The 25,369-nt window shown below is 36.1% G+C and overlaps 1 long non-coding RNA gene across 1 annotated transcript in view; it reads right to left on the bottom strand.

Moving 5' to 3' along the window:
- The window catches only part of LOC149551568 (uncharacterized), a 67,090-nt gene that overhangs the window by 17,803 nt on the left and 23,918 nt on the right, over positions 1 to 25,369 (bottom strand). The window contains exon 2 of the long non-coding RNA XR_016353308.1: positions 8,742 to 8,822. This is a non-coding gene — a long non-coding RNA (uncharacterized LOC149551568). The remainder of the gene's footprint in view (positions 1 to 8,741; positions 8,823 to 25,369) is intronic.

Below are 25,369 nucleotides of genomic sequence, written 5' to 3'. Positions count from 1 at the left end.
TTTGCAAATTTTTCCAAATATTCTTGTTTCAGCCCATTTCTTAATTCAGATCATTTGTCTTCCACTCCCTCTTGATCATGAGTTAAGGACATGCTTCTTCCTCAAGTTAGGCCTCCTTACCTACCAAAATCCAAGCCACTCCTTGTGGTATCTTCTACTCTAGTGATTGTTCCTAGCACAAATAAAGGCATCTATATTGCCCAAGTCTAAGGTTTGCCCTCAATCTGACCTTTCCTATCCCTACTCTCTATAGAAATTATAAGCATTCACCATATCCTTACTTGTCTCTACCAATTATAATGATGACCTCACGAGAAAGATCGGCAAGGTAAACCTATCACCGTTCAATGGATCTAGATCAATCTCGCCACATGCATGGGTGTTGAAGACGAACACATATTTCTAGCTCAATTTGATGCTTGAGGAAGAAGCAATCAAATTTGTTGCAGTCCACTTGGAAGGATTTGCATTGGAATGGTGGCATCACAGCTTGACTACTCTTGGTCATGATCAAGTATCCTCTTAGGCCAAGTTTACTAAGAGACTTATAGACCTCTTCAACTCTAAAAGGACCTAGAACTTCATTTTAAAGAATTAGCACCACTGGAGCAAACCAACTCAGTCAACAGTTACATTACTAAGTTTTAGAGGCTATCCATGTTAGTCACAAACTATTGTTTTCTTCATGGATAGGCTGAAGGAACCTTTCAAAGGCTAGGTCAAAGGGTTCAACCCATGCACACTCAACAAAGCATTTAATAAGGTGTGTGACATGGTTGCATCTTCTTCTTCCAAGAATTACACAACTATGTAATGTTTTGTTCTAGGTGTATGTCAACTAACAATGTACTTCCTTCAGCAGTTATGTTATGGCACAATTTCGTTGGTGCATGAGAGGGCCAAATTTATGTCTAAATATGTCGTGTGGTTGTCTTGTATGCCAAGAGTTAAGGGTCATATATTCTACTTTTCCTCCTTCCCGATTTAACCCACCTTCACCAAACCAAATCCTAGCCATACAACCTCTACAAGCATCGAAGAGTATGTCATGTGGGCCTGCCGGTTTGGATGCCAAGGGATGCTGACAAGGGGTCAATGTCACCATGTGCCTAATGGCAATCCACTCACCTTGACTATTTGTATGGTCTAACCATGCCATAAGGTGAAATTCCCCTATGTCGTAAAGGTGGATGTTGGTGGCGTACAATGTTGATCTTCATCGTATGGTGTATAATTATACTGTGCACCTTGTACAGTGTGGTCCAGATTCTAAACTTGTTGTGTTGCCTTCAATAGGAGTTCGTACGTGTTTTATAATTACACCTTCAAAGTGTTATCGAGATCGCACATAGACCCTTGTGATAAGAATGTTATCACAAGTGTGGAAAGAGAATGGATCTGTACGCACCCAAATATTCATCAATGCTAAAGATTGATATAGAATTTCTTAGAAGTATACAAAGATAGCTCACACAGAATTATATTGCAATACAAGTAACATTCACAAATCCAATAAAATTGCAAAGTTAAATAGGCATCAAACAACATCCGAGCAGATACAAAGGAGTCACCAATAATGACGATAGACAAATCCCACCCACAAGTGAAATGTCCATATGATATTTTTGATAGCACAATAGGGTGGCGTTGAACCACCGAAGCTGCAACAGGTAAAGTAGGGAGGGTCTTCCACCTCCAAAACTGTTTACAACTTCCTCACCTTCAACCTTCGGAAACACAAAGACAAATCAAATCCAATCCATGATCATTTACAATGTCCAACCATGTCCTTATAAAGGCCTCCAAGAAGCATCTAGAGATTTACAAAAGGTCGACATTATTAATTTATTTTATAACTTTATTAATTAGGACCCTATATTTATTAAAATAATTAATTAGAGGTCATTTTATTATATTATTTAAATAATAGGACCAATTAATTAATTTAATTACATTAATCCTCACTGCCCAAAGATTGCTTTCCCTCAAGCGATTCGTAATCGAACGAAAGGTCATCAACTCTAGGGTTCCAAACCAAATGCAAAGGTGGAACGAGTGAATTGGCATCAAACCTTTGTTGTGCCACACTGTCAACAAACTTCCACTGTGTCACTCTAATATCAACATTATCATGTATGTAGTCACCAAGATCCCAAAGACACCAAACTTGAATTAATCCTTCATGATCGCCACTAGAGGATAAACTTTGAAATAAATAATGCTAGCAATTGTCCCTGCAAATGAGTATCGGTAAGGCCTACACATCTAATTTCATGATTCCATTTATGTGACTCCAAATCATTACCCATGCTCTCCTCTTGAAGATTTGTAGCCTTTCAATCCTTCGACTCACTAATAGTATTATGAGGGTGCACTCCAACATTGGCTTGGTTGTCATCCTATTTCAAATCTACTATTTTGTCTTATCCCTTGACCTCAACAATTTCTCCACCGTCAATTCGAGTCTTTTGCTTGTCCATATCCTCTTGTGTCTGAATTACTTCATCATATACCCACTTATCAATTTCCTGCTTCAACCATTGTTGAAGAGTATATTGTGCTAAGATGACGAATACTTCATTCGCAAGTCTATTAAATCTTTGAGAGGGATGTCCCTCTATCATCCACCAGTAATCCGATCTCATTTGATTTGCTTTAGTGACTCGACCAAAGTGGGAGTTTGTGCCTCTTGTCGCTCCACCCAAGGCCGTGTTCCCACCAAGAGCTAGGTGTTTCCTTTGTCTGTTCATGGAGCTTTTGTTGACTTCTTAGCTCTCTCAACATTTCACTCAAACCATCACTCAGCAGCATTATTCGATCTCAATACCCAATAGGCTGGAAAGATCACTACCTCTAATACCATTGTAATATATTCTTCTAGGAGTATGTGAATTGATAGTGCACTGCCTTCAGCATTTATGATATGGCACAATTTAGTTTGTGCCTAAGAGGGCCAAATTTATGTCTGAATATGTTGTACAATTGTCTTGTATGCCAAGAGTTATGGGTCGGTACTTTTCCTCCTACCCAATTTAATCCCCCTTCAACACTCCCAAACCTAATTGTACGACCCCTACAAGCATGGGAGAGTATGTTGTCTGTATGGACTTGCCAGTTTGGATGCCGAGGAATGTTGACAAGTGATCAATGTCACCATATGCCTAATGGCAATCCACTCACATTGACTGCCCTTACAGTCCAACCCAGTTGTACATTGGGCCTCCTCTGTGTCATACGGGTGGATCTTGGTGTCGTACGATGTGGATCTTCATGGTACGGTATTTATTTTGTATGCCACTCAGTGCACAGTTTGGATTATGGAATTGTCATGTTGCCTTGAATAGGAGTTCGTACACATTTTATAGTTATGCCATCAAAGAGTTTTTGAGATCGCACATAGGCCCTTGTGATAATAATGTTATCACAAGTATGGAAAGAGGAAAGATTTGTGCACACACGAATTTATATCAATGCTAAAGACTGAAATAGTATTTCTTAGAAGCATACAAAGATAGCTCACATAGAATGATATTGCAATACAAATAATATTCGCAGATCCAATAATAATGCAAAATTACACAGGCATTGAACAAGATCCGAGCAGATACAGAGCAATTGCCAATGACAACGATTAACAGAGCTCACGCACAAGTGAAATATCCTGTGATATTTCTGATGGTAGAATAGGGTAACATTGAACCATCGAAACTACAACAAGCATTGTAGGGATGATCTTCCACCTCCGAAATGAAGCACAACTTTCTCAGCCTTCAACCTTCGAACACACAAAGACACATCAAATCTAATCCATGATCATTTACAATACCCAACCATCTCCTTATATAGACCTCCAAGAACCATCTAGAGATTTATAAAAGGCCGACATTACTAACTTATTTTATTACTTTATTAATTTGGGCCACATTCATTTAAATTTTTAATTAAAGGTCATTTTATTATATTATTTAAATTCTAGGAGCAATTAATTGTTTAATTTAATTGCATTAAAATTTGGGGACATGGCAAGCTACTCCACCACCTCTCCTACAAGAGGACAAAGACAAGGAGCTAACTGAGAAAAAGCCTCCAATAGATGAGGACTCTCTGTTGGAGCTCCAGAGGAGGAATCTTTTCTTCATTTGCAAGGAGCCTTAGGGACCGGGCCACTTTTGTGTTGGGAAGGGGAAGATTCACTACATTGAGGAGTTACCTCGAGATGAAGAAGAAAGTAAACTATACAAAGTGCAAGATGGAGAAACTATCCATGTAGAAGAATTGCTACACTTGTATAAAAAGGTGGTTCTATTGGTACACTTTTTGAAGCTTCTAGAAATAGTATATTCAAGTCTATGACACACTTCACGAGGGGCATGTCACAGTCATGCTTGATAGTGGCGCCACACTCAAATTCATCAATTCATCATTGGTCACTAGAAGATCCTTACACACAGTGGCTCATGGAGGGTTTGAGGTTAAGGTGGCAAGAGGAACTCTACTACCCTGCACTCACGTGGGTTCACAACTAAGCATTACCATAGGAAACTATTATGTGACATGGATATCATATTGGGAATCCAATTGATGGAGACCCGTAAAAAGTACACACAAAAGTTTCTAGAGGATGGAGTTTCCATTTGAGACAGACGGTAAGAAGGTGATGCTAAGAGGGATGTCAAATGGAGGATCAAGGGAAGTCACAATCAAGAAGATTAAGGCAATTTTCAAACAAAATACGACTTAGGCATCTAACATCGACACTACAAAGTTTGGAAAAATGCAACATTCAACACTACCAAGGTTTCTACCCTTGACCCACGTGAGTGGAGGGCTTGTCTATGGTTGAGCACTCCAAGAACACTTTTGCATGTCAAGGGTATTTATGATTGGCATGTAGGTGGTTTTTGATATGCAACTTGAATTATTTTATTGTACAACAAATGTCAATTGGAATTTTGCTTTGTCTTTGCTATTTCATAAGTGAAAAACCTTCCCTACTTGGCTAATGTTGTTTTGTTGGGATTGATCCCTCACCCTACTCTACTTTGCTTGCTCTGTTTCAAGTATGGTAAATCTAAATTGTCATTATCGTTTAAATATAAGAGTTACTAATGAAATCATTGGTGTCTCTTTTCTCATACAATTTAGAGTCCTATTGCTTTCTCTGAATGTGGATCCATTAATATGGATTGGTGAATACTACCCTCAAGCAGCCATAGTACAACTCAGAGCATTACGATGACCTTACGAGACAAAAGCATCAAAACCAATATACACCAAGTGTCTAATGAAACAATAAGATTGTATGGTTAGCACTGTATGACAACCATCTACAACCGAACGACACCCTCCAATCTAATGACTACTTGTCATTTCCTCCACTCCGCTATATTCTTGTATGTTCCACTGTACAATTATCATTTTTGTCTCTCCTACGCGTACAACCCATTTCTCCTCTATACTGCCCATCCCTCTTGCCAAACACCATACGGAATCATGCCCACTGTATAGCCCTGCATTGATTTGCTTTGTACTCCCCACACTAACTGTACATCGGAGCCCAAATCACATCATCATACACTCAGCCACCAACACACGACCCTCCTTTATTCGTAGGTCCATTACATTTATTGCATGCACATCATCCTTAGCCTCTAGTTTTGATTAGTTTGGTCATACGGCCTTGGGACTATCTGTATTGCATCACTAGTCAACCATCAACGCCAGTCAGGGGCTTTTACACTGTCAGCTTTCACAGTACTCACCGAGGTAGCCTTATGTGCCCTCCTAGCTCCCTTCCAATTCACATGGCGGATCTCTTTACCAGGAGGGACATTACACATAATGTCTTATTTTTACACAATTAAAATTGTGTATGCTCTTTTTAATCTTACTTATAAACCCTAAATAACCCTACGAAAAGTCTAGATCTACAAACTAATTCAGCAAACAATCAATAGAGCTCTAAATCATGAAATACAAAACATAATAAACTTAGTTACCAAGGTTCATCACTTTGCCCTCTGGACCATGTATTCGTTCGAACTAGTACAAAATTCAGGTTCAATTCATCCAAAATTCGCCTAGGGTTAAAAAATATTTGGTGTATCAACCGCTCCCTGATTTTCCTACAAGATGTTATAGTGTAGGTATCCCAAGTTGCATCTTTGACGTACAGTATGTTTAATTCAACAAAATGGACTAGACTAATCATGAATGTGGAGACGATGAGCTTGTCCAGTGGTAGACAGGAACGGAATAAATCCACCATTGACGGATAGAACAATGTTGCAAGTATAACTCTGCTTCTTTTATAACATGATACACTTCTTTGTAAATGATTGCGATAAGCCTATTGTAATAAACAAGGCTTTTGACAAAGGAGGCCTCTTGTTTGTAATTAGCTTGTTTAGCAAGGCCTAAGATATGCCAATCAATTGGATAATGCTTTCTAATGATGCTATGATTACAACTACTAGTTTATAGTTCATGGTATTTTTGTTGTTTAAATGATCCAATCATATGATTTTATAATACTATTTAACATTTTAATTTTTACTTTTACTTCTAGCCTTCATAAATATGTAGATATATATATATATTACATGTTTTTGTACGAACGAAACTAAAACCCTTTCCAAAATTTTGCCGTACAGGAGAACCGGTTCTTCGAACCCTTATTTCAGATCGAACTCGAACCGGTAACTAAGATAATAAAGAAAGATATTCCATCACATTCATGAGAATTTGGAGAAGGATAATTAACCAAGAGGAGGATAATGAACCATTTAAATAAATAAAAATATTTATTTAATTAAAAAGTAGAAAAAGGTGGGAGAAGGATAATTTTTAAAAAAAAATTCATTAAATTATAGAAGAAAAGGCTAATGAATTAAATAAATAGATAAAAAAACTTAGTTAAACAATCGAGGAAGAGGCTAAGGAATTAAGTCAATAAATAAAAGTATTTATATAATTAATAGAAATTAATGATAAAATAATCAAATAAATGAAAATATTTATTTAATTAAGTGAGGCCATTTTTAAGTATCTACAAAAACAATTTTCCTCATCTCTTCTATTATTTCAGTGTGTTCCTCTGCCTCCTCTATAGCTTGATTGCCTCTTCTCATTTGCCTATACTTGTTGATTATTCTAAATGGAACAACACGTGTCCTGCCAAGGTGGTATCTGGTAAACAAAGTCATTACTTTCATCTATGTTGTAGTTATGAGTGTGAACTAGCACTCTAAATTTGGGATTTATTCTTTGCACAATCCTCTATTAGGTGTATATCATGTTCTTGACATACAAAATTTTGCATAGAATTAGGTCTTTCCTATAAAATCAATTTTTTTCTCCACTCTATCCATAGGGCATTCATTTCGGATGTACCCTTCCTTCCTGCAATATGGGCACCAAATTATTTAAGTTGTATAGGTTCACTATCTCTTATACAGTTGTAACACTAATTTTTAAACTTTCAACTGTAAATCTTCAAGAATTTCAGCATTCCATCTTTTTTCCAGTCTCATTCAAGGCTAACCTTCGATCTGATATGTCATGGCAATTAAGTTAGCATACTTGTCAAATTCTCTTCTATCCATTCCTCCTCCTATAACCTTGTGCAGTCCAAACTTGAACCATTCTATGTCCCTATCTTAAGCTTTGCATCTTGGTAACATTTTTAATTGGGACGTCAATGTGCTAAAGTTTGCCAAAAAATTCTTTCACTATATCCCAAGTGGCTGAGTGGTGAGGATAGTTTTTAATTTACAAATTCAATTCATTCTTTCTCAATGATCCCACAAGGTGCAACAATTTGTCCTTGTCTACATGCTTTCCCAATATCTCTCATAAATACTCCAAAAGAAATACATGCTTTAAAGCCTTAGATGTATCAGTTCCAAAGGCAAGGTTCTCTATTGTTGTATCCATAGGTTTAGAGCTTTGTTTCAGACTTTGTGTCGTCTTAGTTTTTATCACAATTGCTTTGTGTGTTTATTGTTCTTTTCGTTTGGGGGCTTTTTTTCTCATCTTTATCTCCCTCAAGTCTGATATCAAAATTATTTTTACGCACTCTCTTAATCTAAGGGATATCTAACTCTTCTCTTGTTTCCTTTTGCTCTTGTTGCTCTTCGTTATCTTCTTCTCTTTGTTTTGGTCCTACTTCTATTACAATTCACCTGATTTAAACCTTTAGGGATATGAATCCTAGTTCGGTGGTTATGACTCTTCATGTCTTTTTGTTTGTAAATGACATATGATTAGTTAATGACCTAACATCTTCGTCCATGGTTCAATTAACTTCCATCCCCTTTTCTTCTTGTTCCTTTAGTTTGATTATACTCTGATTAACGGTCGTTCTTTCTAAATAGTTACCAATCAACAATAGCTCTAGACAGTGTTGTAATGTCCCCAATTTTAATAGTATTTTAATTAATTAAAGGTCCCTGTTGTTCATTTTTCACACATGTTCAAATGAAGGAAAATACATGCTTATTACTTTCAAGTAATTTTCAGAAATGCATCAAAGAAAAGTATTTTTATTCGTTTTGAAATAATATACAATGTTCGTATGATAGAACAAATCATGATGGAAATAAAATGCTGAAAGTAAATTTCTCCCACACATCTAACTGTGAAAGTAGTCCCTACGTGCTGACATACACCTATACCCTACTGAAATCAATAACATGAAAAAGGAGAAAAGGGAGGAAAAGGTCATGGGCACCAGTCATTGCCTGTAATGACTGGTTAAGTGGCGTCCATCTGCATCCACCGTTTTGTTGTTCCAAATTTCGTTTTTCTCATGCTTCCAATCCCTGCGTCCACAAAAGAGAAAGGGTTAGATCCAATGGATCTAAGCAATGCTGATAGCTCACTTCATCTCACTTTCATCATCTTGCATGCTATTCATCTCAATGGAACACAGACATACATCAACACATAGAGAGATCAATCACGGAAAAATTCATACAGCAAGAATGAAAGCTACAGCAAGAGGTCTTCAAAGAAAAACAAAAGATAACCATTTTCAGCCAGTAGAAAGAATGTGTCATACAGGTCAGGATGTACAATGCAAGAAAACAAGATAAACACAGGATAAAATATTCTGAAATGCGAAGAATGCGAGATGCTATAGGATACTGACAAGAAGGGTTTCTACAAGAGAAAGGTCAAGATTGCATTTTGTTTCATCCATTGAATCTAATCTTTCGGTTTACAGATAAAAGAGTGAAATTGATAACTCAGTTTTTAGCAAGCTACCAGCATAGGTGCATAGTTGTCAGCATTTTATGAATATAATACAGAGCTAAAAGTATGGTGTGAAAAATATTGACAGCTACAAAGTTATGTATTCATATAGAGGCTACAGCACATAGAATACAAACAAAAGAAATGAGATCAGCTGAAAGAAGTGGAATGCTGAAATGAATAGAAGCTACAAAATAAGTAGAGAAAACCCTCACATTAAAAATATGATGTGTGACAACTTCCATCAAAGAGCCAATAACAGAGAAATCTAGTATTGTGTCAACTTTCAGCAAAGTAAGCATTATTTACAACAGCTTTTGCAAAGATCTGGACAAAAATTCATATACAGCAAAGAGATGAGAACATCAAATCTGGTATGAATGTTTACTTTCAGCAAAGGAAAAACAGTCTCTAGCAGTTTAAACAAATACAATCAGTATAGAGCTTCATGAATCTTTGGCAAATACATCAACGGATATGGTGTTTATTTTTCACGCACAGCAGGAACCATTACACAAGAAATCTGGTATTGTTTTCAGTAAGGAAATCACAGTTTCTAAGAGGTATTACCAGATACTGTCAACAAAGATTCTCACATATCATGAATCTATTACAGATACATTAGAAAATATGGTAGCCATATGTTTATATACAACTTTCAGCAATGAAAGTAGGAACCAATAAAGAAAAATCTGGTATGACTTTCATCAAAAAGCCCTCATCAATTTTGTTATATACCAATTCATACAGCAACCCAGCATGAAGCCAAGACATATGGAATATCACAATTATTACAGTTTGAAGCAGAAAATCCTCACAATAGAATCACAGATCTGAGTTAATTACAAATATGCTGTCAAAAAAAAAAAGTATGGAGGAAAATTATGGCATAAGTAAACCCTTATGGCACTTTCAAAGGAAGAGGAAAACTACCACAGTGAGAAGTAAAATAAAAGAAAATAACCAGCTATAATCAAGACTCAGCATATGTTTTTTTTTTACCCATAAAGTAAGGAAAATCAAAAGAAATAAATGGGAAAAAATACTTACAGCCGGCCACGTTTCTTGTTTTCAAATGCATGAGATGAGGTTAGCAGTGTCCAGAGAAAGACCCACAAAAGGGAAAAGCATTTTCAGCTCTTAAATGCCATCTGAACAGTCCGCTCAAAGGAAAGGCCTCTATATCTCATATCACTGTCGTTTCCAGAAAATATAAGCAAAACAATGTAAACCCAGCAAAGAGGAAAAGAAGTGGCAGCCCGTGAGTATGTGACTAGTTTTAACAGCAAGAGAAGCGAAGGAGCTTCAAGACTCAGCAAGAGGAGAGACATCACCAAGAAAAAATTGCCATTTCAGTTGTAAACAACGACTCCAATGCTTAGGTCTGAGGTAGACACCAGTCGGCAGCCAAGAGAACCATTTTTTTTCATGCCAATAGTCTAAGGAGCTTCTCAAGGCGTCTATCGAGGGCATCATTCATCAAAAATGGCATCTAATAGAGCAAAAACGTAGGGCCTAAATGTTTCAATCGGCTAGGGTTTCACCATAACCCTATTGCGTTTGGTTACTCTTGCTTTCAAAAATAAAGAAAAACCAAATGACAAAATAACTCATACCTTTCCCTTTTTATCAAAACTTAAATTGTTTTGAATAGAAATTTCGGGTCCGATTGCATGCTGAAGAAAATTGGATATTTTTATTTGCATACACTTGTTATAACTCATTTGCACAATGTGTTATTTTTTTTTAAATTGCATGCACATTGCTTAAGACATTATTATTCTTTAGTTGATTTATGATCAACTTAAAGGTTATAATAGTTTTTTAATGCAATTTGAAATATAATGCAAGTAAAAAGGGAAAGACTCATGCTTAAGTTTCTTTTATTTTATTTTTTATTTTTATTTTTCTTAATTGCATAAGTATTGAAAAATTGTAATTATTATTTTATAATTGATATTCTATAAATCAATTATTAAAATAATAACATTCGTGCAATTAAGAAAAATAATAATAAGTCAAGAGTCAAAGCGAGTTAAAGGAGGAGTTGGTTTTTTTTTAATGCCAAATTTCAAGGGGCAACTTCAGTTGATATTTTTAGAGGTACAGCTCAGACTGAAAACTTTAGAGTGCATTATGGAGTTATTTATGGCGGTTTGGGAGTCTTTTTGAGACTTTTCTTATGCATGGTTGGTGGAACTTCAGTTCGGGATATTTTGAGCATGTTTTTGGAGTTTTCAGAGGTTCTTAATAATGAGTTAACTCATTATTTCGACTCAACTTTCCTGTTTTGAGACAGTTGTATTGTTGATATATACTCCTCTTGTTTTGTGAGGAAGGGGTTCAGATTTTGAGAGAGGATGCTTATGTGATTTCATTCTTAGTGTCTTTTTCTCCATGATTCTGATCCATTATGCAGATGTACTGTTTTTGGGGCCTTTGATTGAAATAAAGTTTTCATTGGAACCAGTTTTGGAGTTGACAAATTTAGTTGTATGCGTTAAGGTGATTGATATTGTTCAAATTGTGTTTTAATAATAAACCTTTCTGAATGATGTCTTATCTTGTATCTTCTTTATCTAAAATGTTGTTCATAGGTTTTGAGTTGTGTTTCCATTATTGATGTATTCGATTGTGATCAAATTCCTTTCGTATATTTTCAAGTTCATAAACCTTCTCTTAAATTATTGATATGAATTAGCGGGTCTTCAAATAAGGTTTCTTGTGATTGTCTTGTCAAAAACTTTCATTGTGTCTCAGGTATAGCAGTGCTTTGCGTTATCAATCTTGGTGTATCACCTTATTTCTTTAAGTTTTCCGTGTTTAAGGTTATCTTTTTACCCTTTTCCATCTAAATTTTTCATTTTTCCATTAGCACAAGTAAGGTATAAGATATATCATACAGGAACAGGCCTAGAATCCGGAGGTTCAGCCAAGTTATAAGTTACCCACAACTTTTGGCTGATCCCATGTTTCCCCAAAATCGCTACGAGTTTTAGAACTTAAGGCAAATTTTCAGGGTGCAGATTTTGGAGATAACAGTCCCATAATTTAAATAACATTATAACAGGACCTTTAATTAATTAATAAAGGGACCCATTGTTTTTTTTTTCATAACTGTTGGTCGTGTCAACACTTTTTGTAAACCCTCGGGAGTTTCTCGAACAAGGTATTTAATACCAACCTGTAGATTATTATAAGTCTGCGAAATTGGTATTTTCTTTATATCTGTGAATCCCAGTTGGAGTTAACTTATCTTCAATTCTGAAGGTGAAAGATCCTCCCTATTTGGTTTTGCAGTTTTGATGGGAGAACTCCTCACCCTATTTTGTTCTTGGTCCAACTATGTTGTATTGAACATCTAATTGATTATATCTGAAAGGCTATCATTATTTACAAATTTCCTCTCGCATGTGTGAATCTTCATTTCCATATGAGATCTATCTTCCTGTCATTAGCTATCTGTTGATGTCATTTTTTGTACCACTACATAACATATTAACAACTGAATATTTGATACGAAGTATCAAACACTCAACCCTCTCTTGAAAAGTAATCACTCATGTAGAATATGAGGATACTCCAAGGTTCCTTGTACCTGTGGATACTAACTCAGTTTTAATGATGTGATTTGCTGGTTAATCACGTAGGCGGGCTTACATTATTCATTCGAAGATAACTTGGTGGTACTTTGCTTGCTTGACTTGTTCTTTTGTCCTTGATCACTTTCATTTTCAACTACTCCTACCACTAAATGCTTATTGCTCTACCACTACTCCTATGTATGGAGAAATTAGGAAATGGATGGGAATCTAACCAAATGAAAGCTTGCCAACGGCGCTACCTCCATTGGTGTGATGATTATAAGGGATACTCTTAGGATTTTCACACTGACACCTATCTTCCAACCCAACTTGAAGTACAAGTAAAAAGATGATATGCAAGTAGAACTTAGGAGCGATTGGACTAGATTACCACACAAGGCTTCCTAACAAGTCGCTAAGATGCTAGTGGCCTAGTATATAGGTCACTATCAAACATTCACTAACATCACCATACAATTAGCCATCTACTTCTACTCTAACAACATGAAATGAAATCCTACTTTAATTTGAGAGATGAGAAGAACCATGCAATACACCAAAATGATTATTTATATCCACCATGCAGACCACAACAATGAATAAAGAACAATTTTGATAGTATTTTGGCAACAATTCTCCAACATAACTCCTTTACAAATGAGAGCAAAATGGCCTTATATAAAGGCTCCAAATTACAATGAATGGTTGAGATTAAGAGGCAAAATTAAGGGCCAAGATTATATCTTACAAACCCTAATTAGGGTTACCATTATTCAACCAATTACATGAGGGCACCAACTTTGTGGGCCAATGAGAAAATTACAATAATTTGTCAACCAATGAGAACATAGGACACTTGGCATGTTTTGATTGCATGCACATGAAAGTGCCACCTCATCGACCTTATCTTATAAATTTATTCAATCCTTGAGATAAGGTGAAGCCTTGGATGCTTGAGCTTGTCCTTAGAAACTTTCTCATCACCACTCGAACCTGCTTGTACTTGATGTCCTGACCCTAAAAGGATGAGGTCTTCATGCACTTGGGGTAATCTTGCCTCGGCCTCGATGGCTTCCCTAGATGTGAACTTCTTTGCAACTTGAGAGCCTTGCTCTTGGCCACTACCTTTAAATCAAACTTAACCTCCCCCATTATCCTTGCCTTCCTTAATCTTCTTGGTCTTCCAACCTTCTCATTCGAATCCAAGCTAGCTAGCTTACATGAATAGCCAAGCCTTGCCTAGCCTCAAATATTTTCAAATCTCTTCTACTAATCCGCTCTTTCTTGAAATTGCGGGGCTACTTGAATCTCAATCCTCAATCAAATTCACCCTTCACCCAATTTCATTCTTCACCAAAGCTCGCACTTCAACCTTTGTCGGCTTGCAATCAAATAGAAGGGCTAGAACCCCATGTGGAATTTCTTCTAGTTTTGCACTACCCTAAGTTGTAATTCTAGATTTTCACTTATAATTCTAGCCCAATCAAATTTGTCCTTTCCATTTACAACTTCATCAATAAAGTAATACATCCAATTCTCGAATTGCATACCTTGTGAGATGCCCATGACTCAGTTCAGCAGCACAATGAGGTTGCCATATTCTGATTTGAAGTCTAATCGAGTGAACCTTGACGCCTTGGTGACTCCCTTCTTGCCTTCATGTACCAATTCTATTTTAGGAGAGTGAAGTACGCATCTTGATTATCCTAGTGGAACTTGGTAGCCTAATCCATTGTTTCTCTCAACTATATCATGTTTATATGTCATAGACTTGCTTCAATTTCGAGAAGAAAGCGGTCTTTGACATCATGTCTTCCTTGTCTTTTTTTGGTATGTGTTCATCTTGGGTTCTTGCTTGCACTAACATCTACCATCCTAAACACTTATTTTTGCCCCTTCGTTCTGAGTGATATGGACTACCTTTATCGATCTCCAACCTTCTTTCTATCGATGGATTCTAACTTATTTCAGCCTCGCCAAGTCCTATCACTACACTTATCAATCTCCAATCTTCAACCTAGGGGTGGGACTACCACTTATTTCTGCCTCTTCGTGCCTTAGGATGGACTACACTTATGACTCCCTCTCCAACACCTAGGGTGGTCTAGCTTATTTCTGCCTCTCCAAGTGACCCATCATGAAAACTACACTTATATCTCCCAACTCCAACCCATCAATGGGATGATGAAGTGGTGGATGAAAAGTACAAGCAAGAGAAGAGGAATGAAACCAATCAAGAACAAGAGAGACACAACCTACCTTGCCCTTAGAGCGGCCTCCAAACACGGAATGAAGTTCGTCCTTCTACCAACAAAACACCTTTGGAAATTTGTCCGGCATGTGAAAATTTAGTCCTCCAAGCAAGAATGTGAAGTCATGGCAAGTGAAATAAGACCTTGGAATTCTGTCCACCTTATGCAAATACTGAAAATGCTTATTAAAACTCCTTGTCTAGGGCACCAAAATGTGTGAAAATCTGCCCTTATGTTGTCCAAATCAGACTTGATCAAATTCTGGAAATTGTCATTGAAATACTTGATCTAGGGCACAAAACAATGTCCTCAAATCTGCCTTCAATATCCTTCAAAAAAGTTGCCAATAGTAGAAGATGTCAATGAAAATTGCTAGAGTTTGGTTATGACCCAGCTAGGGCATGAAGTGCTGCAATAAAACTTGTCAAATCAGGCCCTCAAATTTGTCATAAATGATATAAATCAGACATCCAAAACACTATCCAAATTCTGTCCAAAATGCCCTAGAAGTTGCCGCCAATAAAACCCTAACAGGCACATGCAAATTGCCCAAAATGAAGGTGCTCAAATGTGATGGATTTTGCTGCCTTATGAAGATTGGAATTGACGCCAAAGAATCAAATCTGAAAATGAATCAAATGCTGCCCAAAACAGTCCACAATGGAGGTGCCAAAACCCTAGATGCTTGCCCATGAACAGATCCGATATGCCTTTTCAAATGCCGCCACAAACCCTAATTTGCATGAAAAATCACCACAATGGAAGGCTGATAAAAAAAAATCGCAAGTATGGATGCCAAGAAAGTTGCCTTGAAACACTAGTTTGCATGCAAAATTGCCAATGTAGAAGTGCTGCCAAAAATCGCAAGTGCTGCCTTGGAGAAGTTCACCAACTTTGGAGTGCAATTATGAGAGGAGAGAGAGGGGGGGTACCCTTTATAGGAACTTTTTGCCTCTCACCAAAGAGTGGACCTCCTGCAGGACATTAAATGGGGGTTAAACACTCATTAAATGGACCATTTAAGCCTAAATTGTAATTAATTGTTCCATTAGTGGATTAACTTGTTGAAAGAAATGGAAATTAAATTGCCTAAAATTGTAAATTGCAAAGGGAAATTGAAATAATTAGCCATTAAGAATCGAAATTCTCCCCTTGATGAATTTTGCAATTAAAATCCCTTTGAAATGAAATTTAGAAGCCTAAAACCACATTTCAATTTCAACTCAATTGCCCTCTAAAAAATTTTGCCAGTCATGTTAGACAATTTTAAATCATTCCAAACAAATTTTTTCCATCAAATCCAATTTTTTTACTTGCAATTTCAATACAAATTTCGCAAAATAAATTCATGTAGGCAATTAAAAAATTAAAATCAAAATCCATTTCATCCAAAAAATTCATTTTCACCAAAATTTTCAAGATTTTAAAAACAATGATATCCAAATTTGATTTGAAAATGTTTTAAGTTTTTCAATTTTATCAAAATTTCCAAAATCCGATAAGTCCCAAAATCCACAATTTCATCCTGCCAAAAAAAAATTGTCGTTTGGAATTCGTTTGGCCTATGGATGAAACTATCAGTCCATGAAAATCGAAATTGACACTGGGTGAAAACAAAACGAAAATGCCTAAGGGGCCTAATGGCGAATTGCCATTCTACCGAATCCAGGCAATGCTAAAATTGCCAAGGTGACCACAAGAATCAACACCACGCAAAAACTTGTCAAGACAGAGGTCGAAAATGGGGGTCCCCAAAATTTTGGGGCGATGATGTGAAAACCTCACAACACTATCTAATCCACAACTTGCATCCTTGTATCCGAGTATGGTTAGTGTTTTATAAATTGTGTGGAAAGAGCACCGTACAAAGGATTTAGGAGGTAGTACAAAGTTGGTACAGAGGTGGTGTACCAAAGTGGTATGGAGCTAGTTCAATGGTAGTACAAAGCTAGTGCGAAGCTAGTAAAGAGCTAGTATGAAGGTAGTACAAAGCTAGTATAGATCTGGTACAGAGCTATCAAGTTGCTGCTGAAGGCAAAGGAGTCATACGAAATTGGCATTAGTCATCATATGGCTGAGGAGGCCTTCGGATCATTACAATGGTATCAGAGTTGGTGCTCTTGCCAGCCTATTAGCATAACTGAGAGATTTTGGGATTTGGATTGCACTATGGTGCCTACGAATGATGGAAAGTGGTGGTTCGAGGCACAACAAAAGATTCGCAAAGAGCTCGGTGTTGGTATTGACCTTCCTCCAGATATATTGGAAGTATGTGTAAGGTGGACCAATCTCCTTCGAGATTCATATAGAGGATCCTTGCTTTGATTAAGGACACCTTAGGACAACCCAATTTGTTAAGACACCATGAAAATGAAATCAAGTTGATTGTTGCTGCATGTCTAAATAAGATTTTGAAAATCGCGACTCCTCAAGCACCATATGATGATGAGATTGTGATAGAGATATTGTTGTTGATTGTTGACCACTTTTTAAAGCCTTGATGACATCAATGCCGATCCATTGGGTAGGAGATTTACAATACTGGAGAATTGTGCAACTATCAAAGTAAGTAACCTCCTGTCTTGAGTTGCAAGATTTGGTCCATGATATGTTTCATCACTTCTTGACCACAATAAAAGAATATGTAATGTTCTCGTCATAAAATAAATAATAATCAAAGCATTGTTTATGGGCCGATTGATTTAGTATACCCGTTTTTATTTAATTGTTTCCATAGGTGTGGTCGTCGGCTATCTTTGTAAACCTTCGGAAAGTTCATCTGAAAAAGGTATTTAAGCACAACATGTAGGTAGCAATTGGTATGTGATTTGGGTTATTTCTTTGTACTGTGAATTCCTGTTGGAGTTCTAGATTGTTTGCCATTTCGGAAGTGAAAGATCTTCCTGCATGCCTTTCTGGTTTCAGTGGGACTCAACCCTCATCCTGTTCCATTCCTGGCTCGGATCTTGCAAATTGGAGCATCATTATTGTTTACAAGTAACATTATTTCTAATATATATTTGTGTCTGGACTAAATTTATATCTATCATTGTTCTGTGTATTGACAAGATTGCATTCAAAATATTTTTGGCATAGAAAGTAGTTAATCATCCCCACCCCAAACCATTACCGTACGACCATCAAACAATCACCGTACGGCCTCCAATTCATTACCCTACGGCCACCCCGCGCTCACCACATAACCTCCAAACTATTGTCATAGGACCTCTACATAAGCATCATATGGCCTCCAACAACTATCGTACACCATCCATCAGTCAGTCTGTTCATCACCCATTGTCCACTGTACGACCTATTTAGGCTACTCTGTACAATTGCTGGGACCTAGTGCACGCATTCTCTGGAATTGGATTCTAGTGATTTCCAGGCTCACACATAGGCAACCCAACTCCTAAAGGTAAATCGGACATGGAACATTACAAAATATCATGATACTAAGGTTTTGGTTGCTATGGAGAGCCTTATGATTTTGTGCATTGAAGGGATGGAGGAAATATCCCAACCTATCATATCCATAATACGGGCTATTCGTAATCTAGGATTTGTCCCCTTTATTGCAACATGTAGATTGGTTGATAATTTATTCAAGCATAAGCATTGTGAAGAAAAGTTAAAGTCTCATTTCCACAAGTGTGAGGAAGTTGGTGACAACAACAAGAGTGATGCACTACATGAGGAAAATGAAGTGCCACATCAAGATATGCAAGAATTTATTGCTACCCCTTCAAGTGGAGAAAGCCTCAGCCTACATGACAAAATTAAGACTAAAGATGATACTTGCATGGAGCTTGTCTAGAAGGCAACATTGTTCAATGGGTTTCATGGAGAAATAGACACTATCAGTGATCCTCTTTATGGGCATGTTCGCATGAAGATTTTGGATCAAAGATCCAATGTGTTTTATGATAAGATTTTGTGGGATGTTAATGACTCCGAGAAAAGCTATGTTTATATAAAAGTGGAGCAACGGAAGCTTGATGGAGAGTTACTCTTCATTGGCATGAGTGTCGATTGGTTGAGTACAATTGCAGTATCGACTAGCATTGTAGTAGTGTCGACTGGTATCATGGCAGTGCCAACAAGTACGGTGGCAATGCCAACTGGCATAGTAACAATTTTAACTAGTATGGTGGAAGTATTGACTGACATGGATACCAATTGGTACTATGGGAGTGTTGATCAATACAATGACAGTGGTAGAGTGTGATGCATTTGGTAAAGGCATTGGATTTGTGTTGATGCAAGTCAATCTCATGGAAGGCACGAGATTCGCCTATGTTAGGAGATTCCAAAAGAGATTGTTTTACATGATCGCATGAAGGCTTTGGATTGGAGCACCAATGTGTTTTATGATTGGCCTCAATGGGATCCTGGTTCTTTTAGACATAGCAATGTTTATATCAGAGTGGCAAAGTGGAGGCTTGCTAGCAGTCTACACATTTCCAATGAATGTAACCCTGAAGCAAGATGGAACTTTCAACAAATATATCTAGAGCCGAAGGGGTTCAGTCTGATGATAGATTGCTTGAGGGTAAGCAGTCTTTGGACGGCAAAGATTTGTAATGTCCCCAATTTCAATAAAGTATTTTAATTAATTAACAGTCCAATAATTTAAATAACATTATAAATAGACCTTTAATTAATTAATAAAGGGGCCCATATTTACTTTATTTTCATAGGTATTGGTCATGTTGGCACTTTTTCTAAACCTACTGTCCTCAATTTTGGCTTCACAAAATTGGGACAACCTTACAAAGTTTTCTTATGGATTTGTCGGTGCATCCTCTTTGTTTTAATGCATTGATAAAGTATCATAAATCCCTAAATTGTACTCTATATAGGTCTATCTATGAGTTCTTTTGATGGTTTCCATCGAGTTGAATCCCAAATTATTTGCTAGTAAGAGTTTTTCTTCTCTAACTAAAAATGCTCGATTTTTAGTAAACTTTCGCATCTTTTCCTTGTTTCTCTATGTTGTAAATAGTCTTTGGTCTTATTTTTGCCTTAGGTAAATAGCCCTTGGACTTCCACTCATTTTGAGCTAACTTGGGTCGAAATTAGAGTTGTCTAGCTCAAGTTATAAAGAAAAAAGAGGGGTATTTAAGGACGATTGCATATCTCAATTTAAAAACCTCATGAATGAGGGCTTTTTATTGGTAAAAGAATGATATAAAATCATATTTAATATTAAAAGTAGATTTTATTATCCATTTTCAAATATCAACTCATTATGAGTTGATTTGACCATAGTTTTTAATTTTATTAGCCTATTTTAATATTATTATATTACTTTATTGAAAACTATAGTTAAAATATTAGATTTTATTACACAAGACATCTTGAATACATTTAAGTGGGATTTTTATTATTCGTTGCATATGTCAACATGCAAATCACTATATGAAAACCCACTTCCAATAAATTATAAGTCCCAACATCATTCAAGTGCACTTTTTAAATGCAATAACACATTTTAATGTGTGTAGTGGGTTTTAATATGCTTTTGCATAATTAAAATTTATAAAACCAATGTAAGTGGAGTTTTTGAACCGATTTACACATTTTGTTGCACATATAAGTTCATTTTAAATGTTTCTTTGCATATAAAAGGAGTGTTTCTAACATATTGCACATGCATTTTTAAATTACCACTTAAGGGGACTTTTAAAATTGTTTTACATGTGTTTCTAATATGTAAATGCATGTTTTAAATAAATTTTTGCTTGCGCTAAGGCAAAGTGGCAATTTTGGACCCAATTGCATGTGTATGTGATAAAAGAAAACCCATTTCCACAAAGCCTAATCAAAAGTGGTGATTTTAGGCCTCGCATGTTTTTGAGTCTTAAAAGTGAGTTTAATGCAAAGTTGCAATTTTCTAAGCCATTGCATATGTATTAAAACAAGCGACTGCCAAAAATGCATTTTTCACTAAAGTTATTGCCCAAATACTCTTGGTGATGATTTTCCAAATGATTGGATATATTTTACACATGCAAATGGCTTCTAAAAATCCATTTTTATGACTTGTAGTGCATAAAAACTAGAAGTGGCATTTTTTCCAGCCATTACATGGTTTTAAAACATGTAAATACAACCAAAAAGTGCATTTTTACTTCATAATGTGAGGCTTTTTTATCAAACACCTCAAAGTGGTGATTTTTAGCCCAAACCCACATGATTTTGACTCAAAACTTCACTTTCTTGGGCGTTTTTTATCAAAAACGGATTTTGCAGCCTTCAAATGCTCATATCTTGAGCATTTCTTGGTCGTTTTTGATCTATAGGTCATTTTTGCCTAAAATCACCCAAAGAACACATTGGAATACTTAAAAAAGGAGTTTGTCGTGTTTTCTCCATTTCTCAATCCATCTAGGGCACGTTTTTGCTAAAAAATGCCCAAGTTTTGAGAAATTTGCACCTTCAAAACAACAAGTGTTTGAATCAAGATAAGTTTGAATGCACTTCCTATACTTCCTAGGTTGCATTCAAGTCTTTTAAATCACTTGATATGCTTCGGACGCTATTTTCCAAATTCTTTACATATGGCTTTGATTTAGTCAAATGTTGTTGCATCTTTTTGTGCATTTTATTTCTTTATCTATCTACACTTGTCCAAGTTCAAACTTTGACTATTCATGAAGATTGAAATTTGAAATCTATGTCTTTCTCTCTTTAACAAATCTAAATCCAAAATCTCTTGGATTTATTTTCAAATTTCTCAAAATATTTGAAAGAGACTTATTCTTTTGTTCTTGGTGAAGAGAGGTAAAGTTTCCTTGTATTTTTCTTAACGCAAATTGTATAGTTTTATTTTTGTAAGTATTGTACCAAATCTTTTCATTTCTATTTGTAGATTTGTATTGATTTTGTATGTAATATGTTGCTCCTATTCTTTTGTTTACTTCTCTAAGTTGCATATGCAAGGTCTCATTTACTTGCATATGCAGTTAGGGTAAAATCTTGCAAAAAAAGTTTCCATACTCACATATGCTCCTTTCATATCTTGCATATCGCTGTCATGTTTTTCAAAAACCTACAATGGTGAATCATTTCATGTGCACACACATTTGTTTATGATGAAAATACAAAGTCGCATCATAAACAAACATATTTCCATTCATTTTCCATGCATTTCCCATACATAAAGCCTGTTGTGCACACATACCTTTGACCACCAAAAACCCATTTTTGTGTTTTTCCACCATAAAAACAAATATTTTGAGCTGAAAAACATATATCCATTCGTTGTTCCAAAGGTCTCCAGCCATACTCCATATATCAAAATCCCCAAATCCGTACTTGCACATCGAAAGTGAGAAATGGACCCATCTGTGCTTGAAAGAATATACTATGGCTTTTTCTAGAAATTCAATATTCACAACTTGCATAACCCTAGACATGCAAAGAAGGAAGAGGAACGCGAAGCAAGAGTGATCACATAATGGAGCATACAATGAGATGAGGGAATGATTGAAGATGAGAGAATGATTGAATGCATAAAATATTTTCAAGATAGAGATGAAATGAAACAAATGTGTTTTCCAAGAGACTATCACCATCGCACTACAAAATGAGCAAGGATGCAAGTTCATGTTCCAGATCAAGAGCTTCAACCAAATCTAAGCACATTGACCATTGAGCATCTTCTAGCAGCGTGAAGAAGAAAAAGGATGATGTAATAAAAGTCATATCTTGTTAGGCACTTGAATTATTTTCATCATGTATCATGTATTTGTAATTGACATATTACATGTAATGGAAAAACAAGATTTGATTGCATATGATAGTATCACGTGTAAAATTGTAACATGTAATCAACTTGCAACTAAATTAGGCATGCAACTTTGAATAAGTCAAATTAGTTAGTTAGAAGTTTGTTAGAGAATAAGTAAAGGTGGTTCAGGATTTCCCCTTTTCCCTCCACCTTTCTCTCTCCTATTTTCCTCTATCAATAAGAGAGCTCATTGTACATAATCATCTTTTGGTAAGGCAGCAAAAATTCAATCAATTTGTATAAGCACTCTAAGACTTTGAGCTTAGATGTAAATATAAATCGCTTTCAATAAAAGAGGCAACTTGCTTTCAAACTTTGTGTTGATTCAAGGGGTTATGTGACAACATGTTCTATATATCGATTGTGAGTTTTGGAGTTTCACTCAAGAAGGATTTGAATTTAATTGTGCAGACTTTGAGTTGCCTATTGCATTCATAGCCAATTAGAACTTTTGAAGAAATTGTGTTGCAGGAGGACAAATTGTAATAGATAGTAGTGGCTGTAACCAATTAGAGTTGAAGACTTTGAGCTTTAATTGTAAGTTTTTTTTATCAGTGTTCCACGGGGACACGTCGTCTATGATTTTGGGCTCGTACCTATACCGGGGACGAAGCGAGGACGGATTTTTGTCGTCCCCTTTTTGCCAAATTCAGAAATGCCCATGAAATGGCGATTTTTTTTGGGCAGGAAACTTGGGGACGGCCAGTAGTACCGGGGATGGCCAGCCGTCCCCAAAATTGTCAGTCGTACCCTTTTTCCAGCTAGTCAAGTAAAGGCAAAACACTAAATTTTTTCTTTTTGTTTAAGCTCGTAGTTGTCTTAAAGACATAATAAAAATATGCAAACCTTATTTGTCCATTAAAACACTAACTCTTCTACTCATTTTAAGATATGACGTACTTGTTAAGAGGAAGAAAAAAAAACACAGAGCAATAGCAGCAGCAGCAATGAGGAAAGATTGCATTTTGTATTTACTACTTACTATTTATTTGGACTTCTCTTTATTCCAATCTGATTTTATGCATAACACTTGGAGTCTTTAGGCATTTTGATTTTTGTTATATATGTATGTGATATTGTTATAATGGAAGTACTTAGTATTTGTCATTTGATTATTTTCCAATGTCCATGTATTGATCTTCTAAAATGTCTAAGGTGAATGGTTTATCAATGTTATGGTATGCATACTTAAATTATGTCTCTCTACATTAAAAAATCCTTAGTTTTTACTCGTCGTCCCCTAAGGTCCCGTCCCCTAAGTTTTGGCGTTGACCCATCCTCGTACCGGAAACACGTCCCCGTCCCCTAAAACGTCCCTGTCCCAAAAACTTCGTGGAGCATAGGTTTTTACTGAATTTGAGAGTGTCCAGTAAGAGACTTTGTGCCTTATTGTTTATTCTACTTGAATCCTCATTCGAGACAAATGCATGAGACTTTGGGTTCCTGTTTTTGTTTCACAAAATATAAAAAGTAAATTGCTGCCCCTGATATTGTTCTTAAGTGAATTCCAGGGTCACCAATATTACCATAGCAATATGTTTCTTTTTGTTAAGTTGGAAAGTTATAGTTACATGCAAATCATTCCTGAAAAAAGAGGAATTGATTAAGACAACCACACTTTTTACGATTTTAGTTAAGTTCCTATTGAAGCTGATGGAGCACAAAATTTTGTCTCCATTTGTGAAATAATAGTAAGGAGTCATGATGGAAAATGCTATTGATATTTATACATTATAGTTCAAGGAAGAATAAATGCAGAGATATAAATATAATGATGAATCATTGTAGAGGAAGTATATGAGGACCTCTTGAGCACTTTATAAGGATGACTACAGTCATTATTGTGATATCATTGCTATCATAATAATAGCTGATTGGATAAGAAAATATAAAACATATTTCATGTACAAGATTGGTAGTGCATGGAGATTTTATCAGAATTTTACAAACAGTTACAGAAAGGTGACACATGGAGGTTATTTATAGCACATCAATGAAGACCGTGGAGGAATCATGTGAGCATATTTTGGGTATCAAGCTTAGAGAGTATGAATCAAGATTTGGAATAAGCTTGTTAGTTTCATCATATGGAATTAAGTATTGGACTCTTCCAAGCAATGTGACAAAATAGAAGACAACATCAAAATTGTAATTCACAGGCAAATCGCAGCAGTATTGTGAGTGGATTAGCGCATAATTTTTTAAGCAGTGGCCCAAACAATGCAGCAACTAAGATGGAGGAATAGATATATGGAAGGTGTGTATGTATCAAGAAGTAGCAGTTAGGAGTGTCAAAGTTGTTATATCACTATTATGCTTGCAAAGCATAAACTTATTGATGTTGGGTATTTATAACATAGCAGACGGCAGAGGATTGTGCAAATATAAATCTGGTATATGCAGTAAATCCTAGGGAGAGTTCGATTGACTCATATGGTTAGATACACATTCAAGGGAGTGCAAGTCCTTCTTACATTCAGATA

This window comes from Cupressus sempervirens, chromosome 6, assembly GCF_028749045.1.
Source record: "Cupressus sempervirens isolate cs-2001-9-10 chromosome 6, ASM2874904v1, whole genome shotgun sequence".
NCBI lineage: Eukaryota > Viridiplantae > Streptophyta > Pinopsida > Cupressales > Cupressaceae > Cupressus > Cupressus sempervirens.
Note: the sequence above shows the minus strand (reverse complement) of the source record. Positions and strands in the feature narration are given on the sequence as shown.